General features: G+C 42.3%; 1 long non-coding RNA gene across 1 annotated transcript in view; it reads left to right on the top strand.

Moving 5' to 3' along the window:
- LOC132659827 (uncharacterized) overlaps nt 1-11,550 on the top strand; it is a 159,692-nt gene extending 148,142 nt beyond the window's left edge. The window contains exon 3 of the long non-coding RNA XR_009600696.1: nt 11,160-11,550. This is a non-coding gene — a long non-coding RNA (uncharacterized LOC132659827). The remainder of the gene's footprint in view (nt 1-11,159) is intronic.
- Nucleotides 11,551-21,192: the final 9,642 nt, after the last annotated feature.

Raw genomic sequence — 21,192 nt, 5'->3', positions numbered from 1 at the left:
ACACAGACTCCTTTGTCCATTTCTATTCCAGGACTCATTTGGCTGCAAAGCTGGAGGATGAGTGTTAATTTCATCTCTTCCTCTAGGCACATGTTATCTAATATTTAAAAAGATCAACCAGGAAGGCAGAGAAAGCATGTATATACAATAGCTTCACTAAAGTATTGAGAGTGATGAAAAACATGACCAGGAGTTTAGAAATGGATACAAATAGCATGTGTTTAGCAAGCATGTACTATGCACTATGTGTATTACCTATGTTAATTCATCCTCACAACAGTCATATGGATAATGGACTTATGGACACAGCAGAGGAAGGAAAGGGGTGTACAAATTCAAAGAGTAGCATTGACATTGACATATATACAGTGCCATGTATAAAATAGAAGCCTGTGGAAAGCTGCAGTAAAGCATAGGAAGCTAAGCTCAGTGCTCTGTGATGACCTAGAGGGGTGGGATAAGGGGTCGGTGGGTGAGAGTCTCAAGAGGGAGGGGATATATGCATGCTTATAGCTGGTTCACATTGTTGTACAGCAGAAACCAACACAAAATTGTAAAGCTATTATCCTCCAATTAAAAAGTTTAAAAAACAGAAACAATCCTAAAAAGGTGTTAGTCACTTCAGTAGTCGTGTCCAACTCTCTGCAACCCCATGGACTATAGCCCACCAGGCTCCTCTGTCCATGGGATTTCCTAGGCAAGAATACTAGAGTGGCTTGCCATTTTCTTTTCCAGGGGATCTTCCCAACCCAAGGATTGAATCCAGGTCTGCTGCATTGCAGGCAGATTCTTTACCATCTGAGCCACCAAGGAAGCCCTCTGAGAACAGAAGGGAAGCCCTATGAAAAAGGTTACTATTATTGCTATCTTTTCATAGATGAAACAACTTAAGCCAATGTCCCCAGAAAGTAAAGGGTGGTCCATCTTGACTTGACGTTCAAATTCTTAGCGACACCTGTGCTGTCTTCCTTTGACAATAAATCAAGTCTGTCTGCGTCTGATTATGCTATCATATCAAATCTTTTCTATTACCATCCTAAACCGTAGTCTATAAAACATGCCTTTTAATTGTCATTTACTTTTTCCTTACAGTGAACAAAGAGAAAACTTTGAACTTTTTATCCAGCTGATTGAAACACTGACCTTCACATGTTGCCTAACACAACAGGTGAAGCTATGCAATCGTTTTATACCCAGTCTGTGTCTGATGTTGTTGCCTCTAGCCTCTGAAGGGTTGACGTGATCTAAGCCCACCAGGTTCTCTGGAGCTCACGCAGCTTTGCAGTCACTTATTAGCGACACTCTCGCCAGTCTCAGGCGTCCCTGGTGTCCCAGGAAAAGACATTCCTGCTCCAGATCTCTTTCTCCTTTTACAAAAACTGCTTTCAGCTACTCCTCTTGCTTCCTACTACCTTACACTTTCCTTCCTCCTCCTCCTTCTCCACCTGCTTCCATAACCTTCTTCTCAGTTTTGCACGCTTAAACAAGTGTAATATGGTTGAACTATGGTGAAAACACAACTGTTTTCCAGGTTCAGATAATACCTATGACTTCACCCAGGGCTGAAGAAAAGGATCAACTTTAAAAGTCAGTCCCTGTGTTGTCTTGCCTTCTCTCTTGTCTGCTTGGGCATCCCCCATTCTCCCACTGTGTGTAGATGATGACTAGTCCTGAAAGTGAGAAAGTAGAGTGACCCACGTTAGCCTTTATCTTGTAGAGCTCAGCTTAGAATATCTGGAATGGAATCAGTTACATGTGAAGTTCTGGTTTATAATCCAATAACCTGCTCTTCTTAACTGTATATTCATCCAAAACCATCCCTTCTAGGCAGAGCTCTTTTTGACTCACTCATGAGATCACTCTTCTGCTTACTAGGACCCAGTTTTCCCATCTGCAAAAGTAAAGTGTACTAAATCATTTCTAAAGTCACTTCCAGTTCTAAGGCTCTTTGACTGTGACATAGGATTCCATTTTCCTACACTAGGAATTTCCTTCCATCCAGCCCTTTATTTATTCTTTCATTCATTGGGGGGAAAATCCATACTTGCAGTGCCTCCTATGCTCTAGATAGTGTTTAAGCAGAGGGGTTAAGTAATAACTAGGACAGATAGCATCTCTGCCCTGTAGGATACATAACCTTCTGTCTTTCCTCTCCCCCTAACAATTTGAAAGTGTAAATCAAATTTGTGGTAGAGTTGCTCTAACGATGTGGCATAATGGAGTGAAATTTGAGTTCAGAACACCTTACTACATGTGTAACCTTGTGTAGGTCACTTGGGCTGAGTCTTTCTTCAGATGGAAAAGTAGAGCCCAAATCCTATGTCATGAACTGGTATACAGAATAGGGATGTGTGCAGATGCCTAGTGCATAGTAAGTGCTCAGTCATAGTCAAGGATGTTGCTATTATTGTGAACAGCAAGAGCTATGAATGCACCAAAACATATTGGCATTAAGCTCCTTGCTTTTTGCTTCACTGATGGGATTTTTGTCTCAAAGTTCATCTCCTCTGATTTAGTTAGGACTTCTTGCCTACCTCCCTCATTGAAGTACTACCCCCATTGAAGTGCTTGGGTTTGCAATATGATGACCCAGTGGGCTGCACCCGGTCTTACTTTTCTATTGCTGTTATAACAAATTATTGCAAAATAAGTGGCTTGAAACAACATAAATTTGTTGTCTTACAGTCCTGAAGGTCAGAAATTTGAAATGGGTCTCACTGGGCTACAGTCCAGGTATCAGCAGAGCTGCTTCCCTTCTAGAGGTTCCAGGGAAGAATCTGTTACCTTGACCTTTCCAGCCTCTAAAGGCTTCTTCAGCTGTGTAGCATCTTTAACTCTCTCTGATTCCTGTTCTGCTTCCTTCCTTCATTCTAAAGGACCCTTGAGATTACATTTGGCCCACATAGATAATGCAAGATTTTTATCTCTCTATTGTAACGCTAGCTGATTAGCAACATTCATTCCATCTGCAACCTTAATTCTCCTTGTCATGTAACCTAACACATTCACCAACACCAGAAATGAGGTCATGGACAGCTTTGATAAGTCACTATCTCGGCTACCACCCCTCTCAAGTTTCTCTTATCCCTCTCTATCTTTGCATTCCTACTGTTATCTCCCTAACTTTGCCTCTAGTCAGCAACCTGTGAGAGCAGCACCAGTATGGAGGGCCCCATAGGCGTTATCCAGGGGACAAATCTGGGTCCCAGACCATAAGCCAAGGGGCTTGAGCCCCAGGGACCTCCTAGGGTATAAGGCCCAATCTGCCCTGCTCCCACCCTCTGTTGTCCTCCACTACTCTAAACTACTCCTTGTCTCCCACTGCTCCCTGACTAAAGTATAAGCACCTTGTCATGGCCTGAAAGAGGCTACCCCAATGATTGGCCCTTGGGAATACCTTGTGTGTGGTAGTTGTCACTTACTGCAATTGTGAGTTTAAGTGACTGGTATCGTGCAAATCTATTGTCAAAGTCTAAAAGAGCCAGGTCCCTAACATCAGACAACTTGGATTCAAATCCCAGTTCTACAAGTCACTGTGATCTTGGAAACGTTATTTAACCTCCTTGAATTTTTATGTTCTATCTATAAAACGGGGTAATACCTTTCTCAAAGGACTGGCATGAGGATCAAACAACTTGATGCATAAAAAGTCCTAGTCCAGTAACTGGTGCTTCATAAATATCTAATAAATGAAAGCCGTATAGCAAGGGTCAGCAAACTTTTGCTATAAAAAGCCACATAGTGAATGTTTTAGGCTTTGTGCGCCAGACAGTCTCTGTCAAAACCATTGAAGTCTTCAACTACTCATTGCAGTGTAAAAGCAGCCACAGTCAAAAACTAAACAAATGAGCATAGCTGTGTTCAAATAAAACTTTATTTATAAAAACAAGCAGAGGGTTGTATTTGGTTTGCTGACTCCTGCTATATAAGCGTATGTCAGAGGTGTCCAATTTATGTTCATTGCTTTGCTGTTGCCAAAGTGAATTTTAAAAATATAAACATTAAAAGTCCCAAATTCCAGTAATCTGAACCTGGCTTTGAACTCAGAGTGGGAGGCTCTACCCACACTTGTGACCTTAGAGACCTTCAAAATAGAATGTATCGATTCTTCTCCATATAGTAGGCTATCAGTGACCTAAATACTTTATCCCTCCTCCTATGGAGAGATGTAGTCTACTTCCCCTTATCTTGAATCTAGGTTGGCCTTAGTGATTTGCTTGACCAATAGAGACAGAAGTGATATTTTGAGACATCTGAGGCTAGATCATAAGAAGACTTGAAGCATAAATCAGTATCATTTTTTAAAAAAAAAGAACAAAGGAAAAGAAGCCTTGACGCTTCTTCCCAGATCTCTTGGAATACTCACTCTGTAAAGCCCATGCCATATGGCAGGCTAGTATGCAGCTCCAGCAGAGTTCCCAGCCATCAGCCTGCATCACTTATCCTCACCCAAGACAAAATCTAATCATGTGAGTGATGAAGCCCCAGTGATGCCATGTGGAGATGAACCAGCCTGCAAAGCCTTTCCCAGTTTCCTGGCACAAACAACTGTGAGTCAGATTAAATGGTTGTCTTAACCCACTAAATTTTTAGGTGGTTGGTTACATCACCATAGATAATCAGAACAATTGAGAATTTAACTCTATAAGCATAGCTATTTAGGTCTGATTTGCTCAATAGCATTCCCTAATATTCTAGAACAGTGACTGGCAAGAGGAGGTATTCAATAAATAATTATTGAATAAGTGAATGAACAATTAATCTGTTCTACCCTGATTTATCTAGCCAACTTCTCTGCAAACTTCAAGCCTCAGCTTAAATATAATTTTCTCTGACTGTCCACCATGCCCCCACATTATGTCAGATTCTTTCATTCTTTGCTTTTTCCTTCATTATGCTAATGCCTGTGTTGTGCTGTGTTTAGTTGCTCAGTCATGTCTGACTCTTTGCAGCCCCATGGACTGTAGCCCACTAGGTTCCTTTGTTCATGGGGATTCTCCAGGAAAGGATACTGGAGTGGGTTGTCATGTCCTCCTCCAGGGGACCTTCCCAACCCAGGGACTTAATCCAGGTCTCCCACATTGCCAGCAGATTCTTTACCATCTGAGTCACCAGGGAAGCCCAGGAATACTGGAGTGGGTAGCCTACCCCATCTCCAGGGGATCTTCCTGACCCAGGAATCAAATAGGGGTCTTCTGCATTGCAGGAGGATTCTTTACCCACAGAGCTACCAGGGAAGCCCCCATGCTAATCCCTACTATAGTGCATATAATGATGCTTTTAAGCACATATTTAATGCCCATCTCCCTTCTAGAATATGAGCTTCCTGAAAACAAACATGGCATCTATCATGTTCCCTGCTCTACCTGGCAACCAGCAAGCACTCAGTGTCATTAGGCACATAGTAAATATTGCTGAATAACTAATAGAGGTTGCTATATGAAAAATATTTTACCTAGAAAGTTCTGTTAGTCTCAGTCCAGTCCAGAGAGCAGCATAGGTCATCACTGTGCTGAAAACACCAGAAAGTCCTAAAATCTACTGGGACTGCAGCATGCCAGGCTCCTCTATCCTCCACTGTCTCCCAGAGTTTGCTCAAATTCATGTTCATTGAGTCAGTGATGTTATCTAACCATCTCATCTGCTGTTACCCTCTTCTCCTTTTGCCTTCAATCTTTCCCAGCATCAAGGTCTTTTCCAGTGAATCCAAGGTCTCTTCCCATCAGGTAGCCAATGTACTGGAACTTCAATTTCAGTATCAGTCCTTCCATGAATATTCAGGGTTGATTTAGGATTGACTGGTTTGATCTCCTTACTGTCCTTGGGACTCTCAAGAGTCTTCTCCAGCACCACACTTCTAAAGCATCAATTCTTTAGTGTTCAGCTTACTTTATGGTCTAACTCTCACATCCATACATGACTACTGGAAAAACCATAGCTTTGACTAGATGGACCTTTGTCAATAAAATTATGTCTCTGCTTTATAATACACTGTCTAGGTTTGTCATAGCTTTCCTTCCAAGGAGCAAGTGTCTTTTAATTTCATGGCTGCAGTCACCATCCACAGTTATTTTGGAGCCCAAGAAAATAAAATGTCATTCCTTCCACTCCCCACCCCCCAACCCTTTCTATTTACCATGAAGTTATGGGACCAGATGCCATGATCTTAGTTTTACAGTGTTGAGTTTCAAGCCAACTTTTTCACTCTCCTCTTTGACCCTCATCAAGAGGCTCTTAGTTCTTCTTCACTTTCTGCCATTTTAGAGTAGTATCATCTGCATATCTGAAGTTGTTGACATTTCTCCTTGAAATCTTGATTCTAGCTTGTGATTCATCTAACTCAATATTTCATATGATGTACTCTGCATATAATTTAAATAAGCGGGGAGACCATTACAGCCTTGCTGTACTCCTTTCCCAGTTTTGAACCAGTCAGTTGTTCCCATGTCCAGTTTTAACTGTTGCTTCTTGACTAAAATACAAATTTCCCAGGAGAGAGGTAATGTGGTCTGGTACTTCCATCTCTTTTATGGAATTTGCCACAGTTTTTTGTGACCCACACAGTTAAAGGCTTTAGCGTAATCAGTGAAGAAGTAGATGTTTTTCTGCTCTTCCCTTGCTTTTTCTATGATCCAACAGATGTTGGCAATTTGGTCTCTGGTTCCTCTGCCTCTTTGAAGCCCAGCTTGTACATCTGGAAGTTCTCTATTCACATATTGCTGAAGGCTAACTTGTGGGATTTTGAACACTACTTTGCTAGCATGTGAGATGAGTGCAATTGGGTGGTAGTTTGAACATTCTTTGGATTGCCTTTCTTTGGGATTGGGATAATAGTTGACCTTCATCCGTTCTGTGGCCACTGATGAGTTTTCCAAATATCCTGACATTCTGAGTGCAGCATTTTAACAGCATAATTTTTTAGGATTTTAAATACTTCAGCTCCATCACTCCACTCCATCACTTCCACTAGTTTTGTTCAAGTAATTCTCCAAGCTAGGCTTCAGCAATACATGAACCGTGAACTCCCTGACATTCAAGCTGGTTTTAGAAAAGGCAGAGGAACCAGAGATCAAATTGACAACATCCACTGGATCATGGAAAAAGCAAGAGAGTTCCAGAAAAACATCTATTTCTGCTTTATTGACTATGCCAAAGCCTTTGACTGTGTGGATCACAAGAAACTGTGGAAAATTCTGAGAGAGATGGGAATACCAGACCACCTGACCTGCCTCTTGAGAAACCTGTATGCAGGTCAGGAAGCAACAGTTAGAACTGGACATGGAACAACAGACTGGTTCCAAATAGGAAAAGGAGTACGTCAAGGCTGTATATTGTCACCCTGCTTATTTAACTTCTATGCAGAGTACATCATGAGAAATGCTGGACTGGAAGAAACGCAAGCTGGAATCAAGATTGCTGGGAGAAATATCAATAACCTCAGATATGCAGATGACACCACCCTCATGGCAGAAAGTGAAGAGAAACTAAAAAGCCTCTTGATAAAAGTGAAAGAGGAGAGTGAAAAAGTTGGCTTCAAGCTCAACATTCAGAAAACGAAGATCATGGCATCCAGTCCCATCACCTCATAGGAAATAGATGGGGAAACAGTGGAAACAGTGTCAGACTTTATTTTTGGGGGCTCCAGAATCACTGCAGATGGTGACTGCAGCCATGAAATTAGAAGACGCTTACTCCTTGGAAAGAAAGTTATGATCAACCTAGATAGCATATTCAAAAGCAGAGACATTACTTTGCCAACAAAGGTCCATCTAGTCAAGGCTATGGTTTTTCCTGTGGTCATGTATGGATGTGAGAGTTGAACTCTGAAGAAGGCTGAGCGCCGAAGAATTGATGCTTTTGAGCTGTGTTGGAGAAGACTCTTGAGAGTCCCTTGGACTGCAAGGAGATCCAACCAATCCATTCTGAAGGAGATCAACCCTGGGATTTCTTTGGAGGGAATGATGCTAAAGCTGAAGCTCCAGTACTTTGGCAACCTCATGCGAAGAGCTGACTCATTGGAAGACTCTGATGCTGGGAGGGATTGGGGGCAGGAGGAGAAGGGGACGACCAAGGATGAGATGGCTGGGTGGCAACACAGACTCGATGGACGTGAGTCTGGGTGAACTCTGGGAGATGGTGATGGACAGGGAGGCCTGGCGTGCTGCGATTCATGGGGTCGCAAAGAGTTGGACACGACTGAGTGACTGAACTGAACTGAATTGAATGTTTCCTAAGGCCCACTTGACTTCACATTTCAGAATATCTGGCTCTAGGTGAGTGACCAAACCATCTCGGTTATCCTGATCATTAAGACCATTTTTGTATAGTTTTTCTGTATTCTATATATTGTGTATTCTTGCCATCTCTTCTTAATATCTTCTGCTTCTGTTAGGTCCTTACTGTTTCTGTCCTTTATCATGCCCATCACTGCATGAAATTTTTTCTTGAAGAGATCTCTAGTCTTTCCCATTCTATTGTTTTCCTCTGTTTCTTTGCATTGTTCGTTTAAGAAGGCCTTATCTCTCCTTGCTATTCTCTGAAACTATGTTCAGTTGAGTATATCTTTCCCTTTCTCCTTTAACTTTCATTTCTCTTCTTTCCTCAGTTATTTGTAAAGTCTCCTCAGACAACCACTTTGCCTTCTTTCATTTCTTTTTCTTTGGTATTGTTTTGGTCACTGTCTCCTGTACAGTGTTACGAACCTCTGTCCATATTTCTTTAGGCATCCTCGCTACCAGACCTAATCCTTAGAATTTATTTATTACCTCCACTGTTTAATCATAAGGGATTTTATTTAGGTCATACCTGAATGGCCTAGTGTTTTTCCCTACTTTCTTCAATTTAAGCCTGAATTTTGAAGTAAGGAGCTCATGATCTGAGTCACAGTCAGCTCCAGGTCTTGTTTTTGCTGACTGTATACAGCTTCTCCATCTTCAACTGCAAAGAACATAATCAGTCTGATTTTGATATTGACCATCTGGTGATGTCTACATGTAGAGTCATCTCTTATGTTGTTGGAAGAGGATGTTTGCTGTTACCAGTGAGTTCTCTTGAGTAAACTCTGTTAGCCTTTGCCCTGTTTCATTTGTATTCCAGGACCAAACTTGCCTGTTATTCCAGGTATCTCTTAACTTTCTAATCTTGCATTCCAATTCCCTATGACGTCTTTTTCCCTAGAATGTCTTTTTCTGGTGTTAGTTCTAAAAAGTGTTGTAGATCTTCATAGAACTCATTGAATTCAGCTTCTTTGGAATCAATGGTTGGGCATAGACTTGTTTTACTGTGATGTTGAATGGTTTCCCTTGGAAATGAACTAAGATCATTCTGTCATTTTAGAGGTTGCACTCAATTATTGCATTTTGGACTCTGTTGACTATGAGGACTGCTTCATTTCTTCTAAGGGATTCTTGCCCACAGTAATAGATATACTGGTCATATGAATTAAATTCACCCATTTCTGTCCATTTTAGTTCACTGATTCCTAAAATGTCAGTGTTCAATCTTGCCATCTCCTGCTTGTCTGTGTCCAATTTACCTGGATTCATGAACCTAACATTCCTGGTTCCTATGTAATATTATTCTTTATAGCATCAGACTTTATTTTCACCACCAGACATATCCATAGCTGAGCATTGTTCCCACTTTGGCCCAGCCACTTCATTCTTACTGGAGCTGTTGGTAACTGCCTCCACTTCTCCCCAGTAGCATATTGAACACATTCCAACCTGTAAGGGCTCATCATTCAGTGTCACATCTTTCTGCCTTTTCATACCTTTTAAGGGGTTCTCCAGGTGGGGGCTCTAATGGCAAGAATACTGGAGTGGGTTGCCATCTCCTCCTCCAGTGGACCCCATTTTGTCAGAACTCTGCACTATGACCCATCCATCTTGGGTGGCCTTGCACAGCATGGCTCATAGCTTTACTGAGTTAGGCAAGTCCCTTCACCATGGCAAGGCTGTGATCCATGAAGGGGAGTAATCATCACACCCATAAATAACAACATGTGAGCACTTACTATATACAGACATTGTTGATAATCTCTTGGCATATTAAATCAGTGAATCCATACACCTGGTTTCTGAGGGAGAGCTTCTTCTGATTGCCATTGTTACTGATGGGGAAACTGAGGCTGCAGAGAGGTTTAACTGCTTGCTCATAGTCACCAGCTGATCGGACCACTGTGACAGGGTCCCTCGGACTTTCCATGATCCCAAAGGTTCAGAGCTCAGACTTGAGGGCTGAACAGCACAGATGAAGAGCCAAGCTCTGCTGGGGACCAGAGGGGTGACCTTCATCATCCCCTCATCCATCCCTCAGGTGGGTGAGATGACTTTCCTGCCCATCTGGATGGTTGCCCCAGCCATGTGACCAGGTACTAACTGATGGGGAGCTCAACTCAGCAAGAGTGCAGCCACATTCATAAATTGTTCCCTTCTCCCTCTATCTGTATAAAGGCGGTGTTCTCAGCTGGTCTTTTAATACAGTCTGCTGTTCCCCATACTTCAGGTTGGTCTGCTTCCAGACACAGAAAACTGAATATACTTTTTATACTGCTCCTGTTACTCCAGCCTTCTGGAGAGAACCAAGAAATGTGTGGGGCTCGCAAAGCCCACAGAACTGCCAGAGCTCTAACCCCAAAAGGATTCTTGCTTCTGCAGCAGGAGAATTGGGAGAACTCAAAAGGAAACTTGTCCCCAGTGGTAAAAATCAGACCAAATAGTTTAGTGCCTACCTGGGAGTCTTCTTGGTAAACAGTCTGAAATTCTGTTTCCCCTGGAATTACCAGCTCAGTGAAATTTGCTTTTGGTATTTACCAGATATTTTGAAGACATGGGCAAGCTGCAGGAAACAGACTCCAACTAGGATGCCCCAGACTATACTGAGCCCACCCCACCCAAAAACCAAACTGCCTTGAACCTGAAATCCAAGACATTTCTCTAGCCAGAAAAGAGGCCTTTGCTGAACTGAAAAAGTCCAATGAGAATGAAAGCTGTAGACCAGATGATAATTTCAAGGATATTATGCTTTAATAACAAACACAAATGTTTTTCTTCAGTATACTTATAATAACACAGGGATGATGTGGCTGGCATATTGCTAAGGTGTATTTAGTTCTTAGAGAAAGCAACTGAATGGCAAAATATGCTCCTCTTCTGCAGATGAGGACAGAAAGGCCCAGAGAGGTGGAGGAACTTGCCCGCAGTCACAGAGCCTGCAAGAGCAGACAGGGTGCCGATCTAGTTCTTGCTGACTCTCTTCCTCCGTGCCTCCCTGCCTGCCTGCAAGCTGGATTGCTTTCATCTCATGCTGAGAAGTCCTTGGGCCCCCTCCACACTCCTGCCAAGAAGCAGCTTCAAAAATTTTTTGAACAAAGGGTAAGCCAACAACTTAAGTTAATAGCCAGAGAGTGCCATGCATGCTTTTGGTTCTGCCTGGCTATTGGTGGGAAAGGGAACATTTCTGTCTAATGACTGGGCTTATTGTCTGCATGCCAACAAGTATAACTGGTTTGACTGATGCTGTCATTGATCCATATGGGGAAGGGATAGGCCCAGTTTTATAGTTGAAGCATCTGGTTCAATTGACTGAACTTTCCACTTTTCTGATTGTCCCTGTGGCACCACATGGACAGAACCAGAAGCTCAGCTCAGAGGTTTCACACATTCGTATAATCTTTGCTGACTCCCTAGAGTCCTAGGTTTGACTGTGACAGAGCAAGTCTGAGGCCTTCTCCCTTTGGGGAATGTGCAGAATGTCAGAGGCCACTTCTGTGCAGCTGAAATTTGCCAACCGTTCACCACTTCACTAGAGGTTTTGTTCCTGCCTCATGCCCAAAGTGGTATTTTTGAAGCCATTGGAATTTGAAATGTCATTTTTATGTTATAGTAAGAGTAACACACAGATTACAGATGCATGCTCAGTATAAAAATAATTGAAATGACATAGCAATAGGTAATGGAAAAATGAATATCCATTCCACCCATCCTCTTCCCTACTTTCAGCCTTATTCCCTTCCCTAGAAATAGCTGCTATTAACTTGTGAACATCTTTCTATGCTTCTTTCTAAACAGATATGTAGAAAAATTGTGTGTGTGTGTATGTGTGGAGAGTTTTTAAAAATCATCATTGGCATTAGACTCTGTAAACTATTCTGCATCATGCTTTTTGTACTGAACAAGTTCTTCTCACTTAGATCTCTATATTATTCTTTTAAAGTGCTGCATAGTATTTAATAATTTATTTCACCATTCCTCCATAATTAGGTAGTGTTTTATAAGCTTCACTGTTACAAACAATGTTTTAGTGAGCTTACTTACACATTTATCCTCATACATTCTTCAGAATGTATCTGAGAGCATATTTCTTAGATATAGAATTGCAGGGTCAAAGATGTATATTTTATGCCCATTGTTATTTTGATAGAAAAACTGCCAGATTACTTCTCTCCTCAAAAAAAAAAAAAAAAGGCAAATAAAAAACAGTGCCAATTTCCTTTCCAATCAACAGTCTATAAGAGGAAATTTGGCAATTTTGTAACACCAACTCCTCAAACCTCTGCCTGAGGGTATTTCTCTGCCAGCTAAATTATTATTCTTGGTATTATAACTTCCTGGTAGCTGATGATCTCTTGGATGCCTGGTTCTGTGGAGGTATTTGATGAGTTGCTCCCTACCCTACCTTAGCTAGAAATGCACCCCACAGCAGCCTCAGACTCCCACTGTTCCGTGTTCTTCATAACAATCATCTTTCTATATTATAACTTATCTAGTCATATTTTGGCTCTTCGACTAGGGAATGCTGTCCTCTGGGACAGAAACCATGCCTAGTCATCCTTTTATTCTCAGCACCCATCACAGTATCTGATCTGTGGTCCCTGAGCTGTTTGAATGAATGGCAAAAAAGAGGGCGGGAAGAAGGAGAGAGGGAGAGGAAAAAGAACCTAAGTTGATCCCTTGAGGCTCCTCAAACCCAGGGAGACTTAATAAAGCTCTGTGTGAAGCGGAGGGACAAGATTTCTAGATTTCTCCTGTACCCAAGATATCTGAGCACTTGGAACCAGAAAATGTCTTTTATTTCTAAAACATTACTCAGCCACTTATCTGAACTGAGTAACACTGTTCATCTCCAGTCTTAGAACTGCAAGGTAGAATATGGGATTTATGAGACAGAAAAGCTCAAACAGTTTGTTCTTTTGAGTTTTCCAAGCACACTGTGCACTTTTCTTTTCTCGTAGCTTATATGCTAACAAAGATGTGTTTGGAAAAATGAAAACTGGGGGACTTTCTGTTCTGACTGTAGACTTACCTCTTTCCTGGGATCTGTCCTCTCAGCACTCAGGGGCCTTCCCACAACCACATGGTCTTCTCTCCCACTTCATTTTCCAGACATCATGCAAGTGTCCTGCCCACTCCATCCTGCCTTAACTTTCTATCCTACACAAGGGAACTCGCTGAAGGGACTCCTCTGCTCATGATTTTAACAGCTGGGAAATTGCTGTATCTTTACTCTGCCCACATGTTGTACACAGGCTTACAGGATATGTCTTATCATTGATTTCTGAGCTGACTCAAGCAATTTCCAGGAAATATTAAAAATTTCCTGAATGCAGTCAAGTTCAAGAACCTGCCTAGAGCCACGCAGGCAGCTTGCACAATCCTGAGGCCCCAGAGCAAAACGACCTCAAGTATCAATGAGAAGCTCTACTTATAAAGGCAAGCATCCACACACAAGGAAGTGGAATGGAAAAATAAAAGGAGAACTGAGATGGAGGGAGGGAAAAAGATTTTTCTTAAAGGATATGAACATTGTAGTTAAAGTATGCAACTAAATAAAGGTGGCATGTCTTATTGAATCAACTAAGTTGATGGATCCTCAGGTACTGTGTTCTCTGGAGGACCCTCTAGCATACTAGTTTAGTAGTCATGCAAACTAGCTGCCTGTGTGTTTGAGACACTTGTGTTTATGTTAATGACCAAATGTTTACTCTACACACTAGTGGCATTAATACCCCAGGGCCTCCAAGATGGTTGTAGTATGTAAGCCACACTGAGCGTCAGTTTTGCTGGTTAGTCCAGAGATGTTTGACCTCTCAGGGGGCCCTAGTGGTAAAGAACCTACTTGCCAATGCACGAGATATAAGAGACTTGGGTTCGATCCCTGAGTTGGGAAGATCCCCTGGAAAAGGAAATGGCAACCCACTCCAGTATTCTTGCCTGGAGAATTCCATGGACAGAGGAGCCTGGTGGGCTACAGTCCTTAGTGTCACAAAGAGTTGGACACAACTGAAGTGACTTAGCACCAGAGATGTTTTAGTATTTCCTGTCTGGATCTACAATCTCTTATCTGTGGGGACTTTCTCTCTTCTAGCAACACCTCTTCCATACTATGTATAGCTTTATGATGGGAAGACCTATCTGGTAACTCTATATTTTAGAGCTGATGAACAATTATTAAGTATTACCTCATCTGGAGTTCTCAAGTTCATTCTCTGTCTGTGTTACCACTGCCATCACCACCTTGATCCCAAGGCATCTTTCTAAATGCTGTCATTTGCTTTTGCATCTTACATATCTGTATATAATACATTAAGTCCCTACATACGAACAAGTTCCATTCCAAGAGTGCATTTGTAAAGCCAATTTGTTTGTAAGTCCGACAGTTAGCCTAGGTACCCAACTAACACCATCAACTATGTAGTACTGTCCTGTGACAGTGACAGTGTTAGTCTCAGTCGTGTCTGACTCTTGGCGACCCCATGGACCATAGTCTACCAGGCTCCTCTGTCCATGGGATTCTCCAGGCAAGACTACTACAGTGGGGAGCCATTCCCTTCTCCAAGGGTTCTTCCCAACCCAGGGATAAAACCTGAATCTTCTGCACCACGGGCAAATTCTTTACTGTCTGAGCCACCAGGGAAGCCCCTTGTACTGTAGTCGGTTTACATTTTTTACATTGTTTTTTAAATACTGTTTATTTATTTGTTATTCTTATTTTTGGTTGCCCTGGTCTTTGTTGCTGTATGTAGTCTTCTCTGATTGCAGAGAGCAGGGCCTATTCTTCATTGTGATGCATGGGCTTATCATTGCAGTGGCTTCTCTTGCTGCAGAGCGCAGGCTCTAGGTGTGCAGGCTTCACTAGTTGTGCCACATGAGCTGTGGGCTTAGTAGCTGTGGTGTACAACTCTAGGACATTCGAGCTTCAGTATTTGCAGCACACAGGCTCAGTAGGTGTGGCTCCCGGGCTCTAGAGCTTGGGCTCAATAGTTGTAGGGCATAAGCTCAGCTGATTCGTGGGAACATGAAATCCTCCCAGACCAGGGACTGAAACTGTGTCCCCTGCATTGGCAGGCAGATTCTTATCCACTGTGCCACCACGAAGTCCCACATTTGCATCTTTGAAAGTTTGCAACTAGAGGGTTCGTATGTAGGGGGCTTCAGTTCAGTTCAGCTGCTCAGTCATGTCTGATGCAACCCCATGGACTATAGCATGCCAGGCTTCCCTGTCCATTAGCAACTCCTGGAGCTTGCTCAAATTCATGTCCATTGAGTCGGTGATGACATCCAACCATCCCATTCTCTGTCATCCCTTTCTCCTCCTGCCCTCAATCTTTCCCAGCATCAGGGTCTTTTCCAGTGAGTCATCTGTTTGCATCAGGTGGCCAAAGTATTGGAGTTTCAGCTTCAGCATCAATCCTTCTAATGAATACTCAGGACTGATCTCCTTTAGGATGTATTGGTTGGATCTCCTTGCAGTCCAAGGGACTCTCAAGAGTCTTCTCCAACATCACAGTTCAAAAGCATCAATTCTTCAGCATTTAGTGTATGCTTATATATGACATGATATAACCTATATAATATTATATTAATAGTTGCCATTATGAGCACATAATTGTTTTCTTTGTCAGACTAGTACTGTATTTGAACTTACTCTACCCTGGAGGTTCTTGGCCACAGTGTTGAGAGACTTGTGATGTGTATCAGTGCTTTTGGTGCCAAGTTCCCAACACCCAGTTGCCACTGGGTTAAATGACGATAAAAGGAATGTATTAGCTTCTGTAACTAATATATAAAAATATGTATGTGTACACATACACATGTATGTATGCTATATGAATTTTTGGCATATTTGTGTCTGATCCTAGCTCCTTTGGGCTGAAGTGCTCTTGCTCTACTGGCTTCATCTCAAGCTTATGTCACTCATGGTGGCAAAATGACATTAGCAGTTCTAGGTCCCACATCCACACTGTGTACCACATGTCAGGAAGAACTTGTCTTCCTCCCCCGGTGCTTCCACCCCAACCATTATGCCACAGTCCTGGTTTTCTCTCCAGGAACAGAGAGGTCACACACCTTTTCCTATACCAAGCAGAATGATAACAGATTTGCTCAAGTCCTAGAGCTGGGGATGGGTCAGTATCAACCTAACTCCATGAGTGTATTATGCTCTGGGGGAAGTGAAAGGTGAGGATGGGAGGGCTGGCAGCAATGTCCTCACAGAGGGCAGTGAAGAAAAGGGGAAATGTGTAAATTCTGAGCTCAGAACTATATATCTTTTACAAAGTATCTTATCGTGGTCCAGAAGTACCCTTACTGATAACTTGAGTGGTGGGGCATGTGAAATATAGGCTTGGCCGAAAAGACCTTCAGGTTTCTCCATAACTCAATTGGACTTTTCTGCCAACCCTACACTATCTAATAGATATTACTCAAGATGTTGAGCAAGCTCTGGGAGTTGGTGATGGACAGGGAAGCCTGGCATGCTGCAGTCTGTGGGGTCTCAAAGAGTCAGACACGACTGAGCGACTCAACTGACTGACTGAAGATGTTGAGAATCTGTTCTAACCCATCAGATACTCAGGGCAGGAACTGTGGGTTATATCTCTTTTTAGCACATGGGAAGTGGGAACTGAATTTACTCCTTTTCTCTCTACTGCCAGCTGCCCCTCTCTGTTTTCTTTCCTGTTAATACCCTGATGTTTACCCTCCTCTTCCATAAACTTGCCCCTGTCTACCATTAGGGGAAGGCAAGTCCACTGTCCACCCTTGCCACTTCTTTTCTGGAGAATGTAATTTGGAAAGAAAGAACATATATGCTTGACTATTTCATCAAGTGAAGGAACCTCATTGAGAGGGTCAACTAGAGAATGATGTGTTTTCTCTGTGCACTATAAGCAAAGGCACCCATCCATGTCTTCGATACCTTTTGGTTGTGGAGCAATGTGGGACGGACCTGGAGCTGCCTATGGCTTTGATGTAATTGGGTTTCATAAAAGAAAATCTTTATTTAGATGGACTGTGTGTCATTTGTCACATGTAGACATGATACTCTGACCCACTGTTTTAGGATGCACATTTCTTATGATTATTCACTTAGAGATGATGAGTGAAAGCCGAGCTGCAGATGCTTCTTCTCAGTCCTGTTTGGATCAGGCGCATGTAAAAGATCTGTCTATGTAGTCTTGAGTATGATCTCTGACCATGGGTCTGGATTTCTTCTACTCAAGGGACATGGATTGAACAGGGCTGGATTGTGATACTTAGACACCACAGCCATAAAGCAGTGCTTCACTGTAAAACAGAAAATTTATATGCAGTCAGAAATCAAAATAACATCATTTGGCTTTAGAGATGGCAAAAGTCTGAATAAATGTGATTAACCTGAATTATTCTCTGCCCTTTTGCATCTCTCTTTTAGTTCCCCTTCTTTGCTGGTAGGGCGTTAAGTACATGTATATTCTGTCTTTTAAATAATCTAGTTCTGGGTCCAGAAGGAAATCAGATAGCTACTTTTGCCCAGTAAGTTTTGACATTCTATCCTGCTACGTGAACTTTCCCTGGAAAAATAAAAACAAAAAATTGAACAGATAGAAAGACTTAAGGCAGCTTGCTTCTAACAAAAGGAATATTGAGGTCACTAAAAGACTCTAGACTCCAGACGCTGAATGTTGCAGCTGCTAGCATGGTGACCTCATGGAGAGAGAAGAATCCTCTTTGACCAGAAAATACAAGTCACTCAAGAGTTCATTTTCCTCAGCCCCACTGCTGGACAGCACTGTTCTCCTGTCCTATCTAAATGCAATCTCTCTCTTCTGTGTCCTTGACCTAATCCCCTCTGGCCAATCAAAGGCAATACTTCAGCAGTTCTTCCCTCCCTTTATTGGATCATTCCCATCAGGCAACAAATGTGCCATTGTTCCTCTTATCTTTAATAATAATATTAATAGCTTCCAAATCCCCCAAGGCTATACCCGATTTCTCTATTTTCTCTTTGGTGATAAAATTCCTCCAAACAGTTGTCTTTAGTGGAGACTAATTCATCCCCTCCCATGAAATCTTAAGGCCAATCCAGCCTAGTTCCTCCAGCTTCCCCAACCCTAGAAAGGAGCTCTCTTCAGGTCACCAGTGATCTCCACATTGCTAAATCCAGTGGTCAGTATTCGGCTTTGATACGGATTTATAGGACACCATTCTGTCTTGGTTTTCCTCCTACTTTCTCATGCTCTGTCTCCTTTGCTTGTTTCTCCTCTTCTCTACAAAGCTGAGGTGCCCCAGGGACCCCCCTAACTCTCATTTTACTTTAATCTTATGTTGATAACTCTAGGAATTCTATCTCCAGTCCAGACCTCTCTGTTGGGCCTCAGACTCATAACCAACAACCAACTCAATTTGAATGTCTAACAAGCATTTTGAAACTCAGCATGTCCAAGATGAACTCCTATTTTCCCCTTCCACTCACTCCCATCCCTACCAAACCTGTTCTACACTTAGTCTTTCCCACCTTCACTGCTAAAGACTCTAACCAGTCCACCAGCATATTATCTTGAAAAGAGAACCAGACTTCAGACTCTCCAGTTTCTACTACATGGTCTGGGCCTGCCAGGATTACTAGCCACCCTGCTTCTATTTTTCGCCCTATCAGTTCAGTTCAGTTCAGTCGATCAGTCGCGTCCAACTCTTTGCAATCCCATGGACCACAACACGCCAGGCTTCCCTGTCCATCACCAACTCCTGGAGCTTTCTCAAACTCATGTCCATCAAGTCAGTGATGCCATCCAACCATCTCATCCTCTGCCGTCCCCTTCTCCTCCCACCTTCAATCGTTCCCAGCATCAGGATCTTTTCCAGTGAATCAGTTCTTCACATCAGGAAGCCAAAGTATTGGCGTTTCAGTTTCAACACCAGTCCTTCCAATGAACACCCAGGACTGATTTCCTTTAGGATGGACTGGTTGGATCTCCTTGCAGTCCAAGGGACTCTCAAGAGTCTTCTTCAAAGCCTCAGTTCAAAAGATCAATTCTTCAGTGCTCAGCTTTCTTTAGAGTCCAACTCTCACATCCATACATGACTACTGGAAAAACCATAGCTTTGACTAGACGGACTTTTGTTGGCAAAGTAATGTCTCTGCTTTTTAATATGCTGTCTAGACTGGTCATAACTTTTCTTCCAAGGAGCAAGCGTCTTTTAATTTCATGGCTGAAGTCACCATCTGCAGTAATTTTGGAGCCCCAAATAATAAAGTCTCTCACCGTTTCCATTGTTTCCCCCATCTATTTGCCATGAAGTGATGGGACCAGATGCCATGATCGTAGTTTTTTGAATGCTGAGTTTTAAACCAACTTTTTCACTCTCCTCTTTCACTTTCATCAAGAGGCTTTTAGTTCCTCTTCACTTTCTGCCATAAGTGTGGTATCATCTGCATATCTGAGATTATTGATATTCTTCCCAGCCATCTTGATTCCATTTTGTGCTTCATCCAACCCAGGATTTTGCATGATGTACCCTGCATAGAAGTTAAATAAGCAGGGTGACAATATACAGCCTTGACATACTCCTTTTCCTATTTGGAACCAGTCTGTTGTTCCATGTCCATTTCTAACTGTTGCTTCTTGACCTGCATACAGATTTCTCAGGAGGCAGGTCAGGTTTCTCCCTATAGTCTACTATCAACACAGCAGCCACTCCAGTCCACTTGGAACAAATCAGATGGCAGTCCTCCAGGGGCTTGCTCAGGGTCAAAGCCATGGTCCCACATTGTTTGGCCTCTTTACTTGCTGACTCTTCTCCTACTGTGTTCTCCTTCTTAATTCTACTGCAGACACTTTGGACTTCTTGGTCTTCCTCAAGCACCCAAGGCATGCTCCTACCTTAGGGTCTTTGCACTGGAGATCTCTTTTGCCTTAAATATTCTTTCCCCTAATATCTGTGTGACAGATCTTTCGCCTCCTGTTAGTCCTTGCTAAAATAGCACTCTCTAGATGAAACCTACCTGACCTTCCCACTTAAAACTGAAACTTGCCCATGTACCACTCCTTGTCTTCCTTAACTTGTTCTATTTTTTTCCAAAGCACTTATCACCTTCTGCCATGCCATATATATACACATATACATATGTATACACACACACACATATATATGATATAATTAACATACATATTATTTTCAGTACAATATACTGTTTATTGTCAATCTCCCAGCAGCCCATAGAATGTACGCTTCTATAAGATGGGGTGGGAGTTTTAGTCACTTTGTATCCAGGTGTCTAGTGCAGTGCTTAGTATTTTCAGGGGCTTGATAAATAGTAATTAATTCCTAGTCTATTATCAGCTGTTTTCACTTTTTACATAGTGAGCATTTTCCATGATTAACATGCTTATATTTGATTCTATGTCCAATCCTATGTGTATAGTGACATACTGAAGACCCTAATCCCATGACTTTATCATCATCTTGTGAATGAAAGAATTCAGATTTTCTCTTTAAATGGAAAGGACTTTCAAACTCCATCTCTCCAGGTCCCATTCTGAGGCCTCATTTCTGTATCAGAGTACTGTAAGGACATTAGCAAGGCACAGTGAAAATCAGAGCTAAGACAGCAATCTGTTGTCTCTACAAATTCCAGAATGAGGAGATCAAGCACTTTTGCAGTGGCATAGTGGTTAAGAGCATGGTCTTTGGAGTCAGACTCCTTGACTTCTTATCATGGAGCCAAGATTTACTGGGCCTATATTTAGTCATCTGTAACACTGCCTTACTATTTTAATCATTGTTGTTGATGGTCCCATAATAGTTGAATAGGTGGTATGGTGGGCAGCATAACAGCTCTCCAGAGATGTCCACATCCTAACCCCCAAACCTGTGCATGTGTTACTTTACATGGCAAAAAGGGGCTTGGCAGATGTAATTAAGGTTACAG

The sequence above is a fragment of the Ovis aries genome, chromosome 5, assembly GCF_016772045.2.
Source record: "Ovis aries strain OAR_USU_Benz2616 breed Rambouillet chromosome 5, ARS-UI_Ramb_v3.0, whole genome shotgun sequence".
Taxonomy (NCBI): domain Eukaryota; kingdom Metazoa; phylum Chordata; class Mammalia; order Artiodactyla; family Bovidae; genus Ovis; species Ovis aries.
This window is presented reverse-complemented; position numbering and strand designations above follow the sequence as displayed.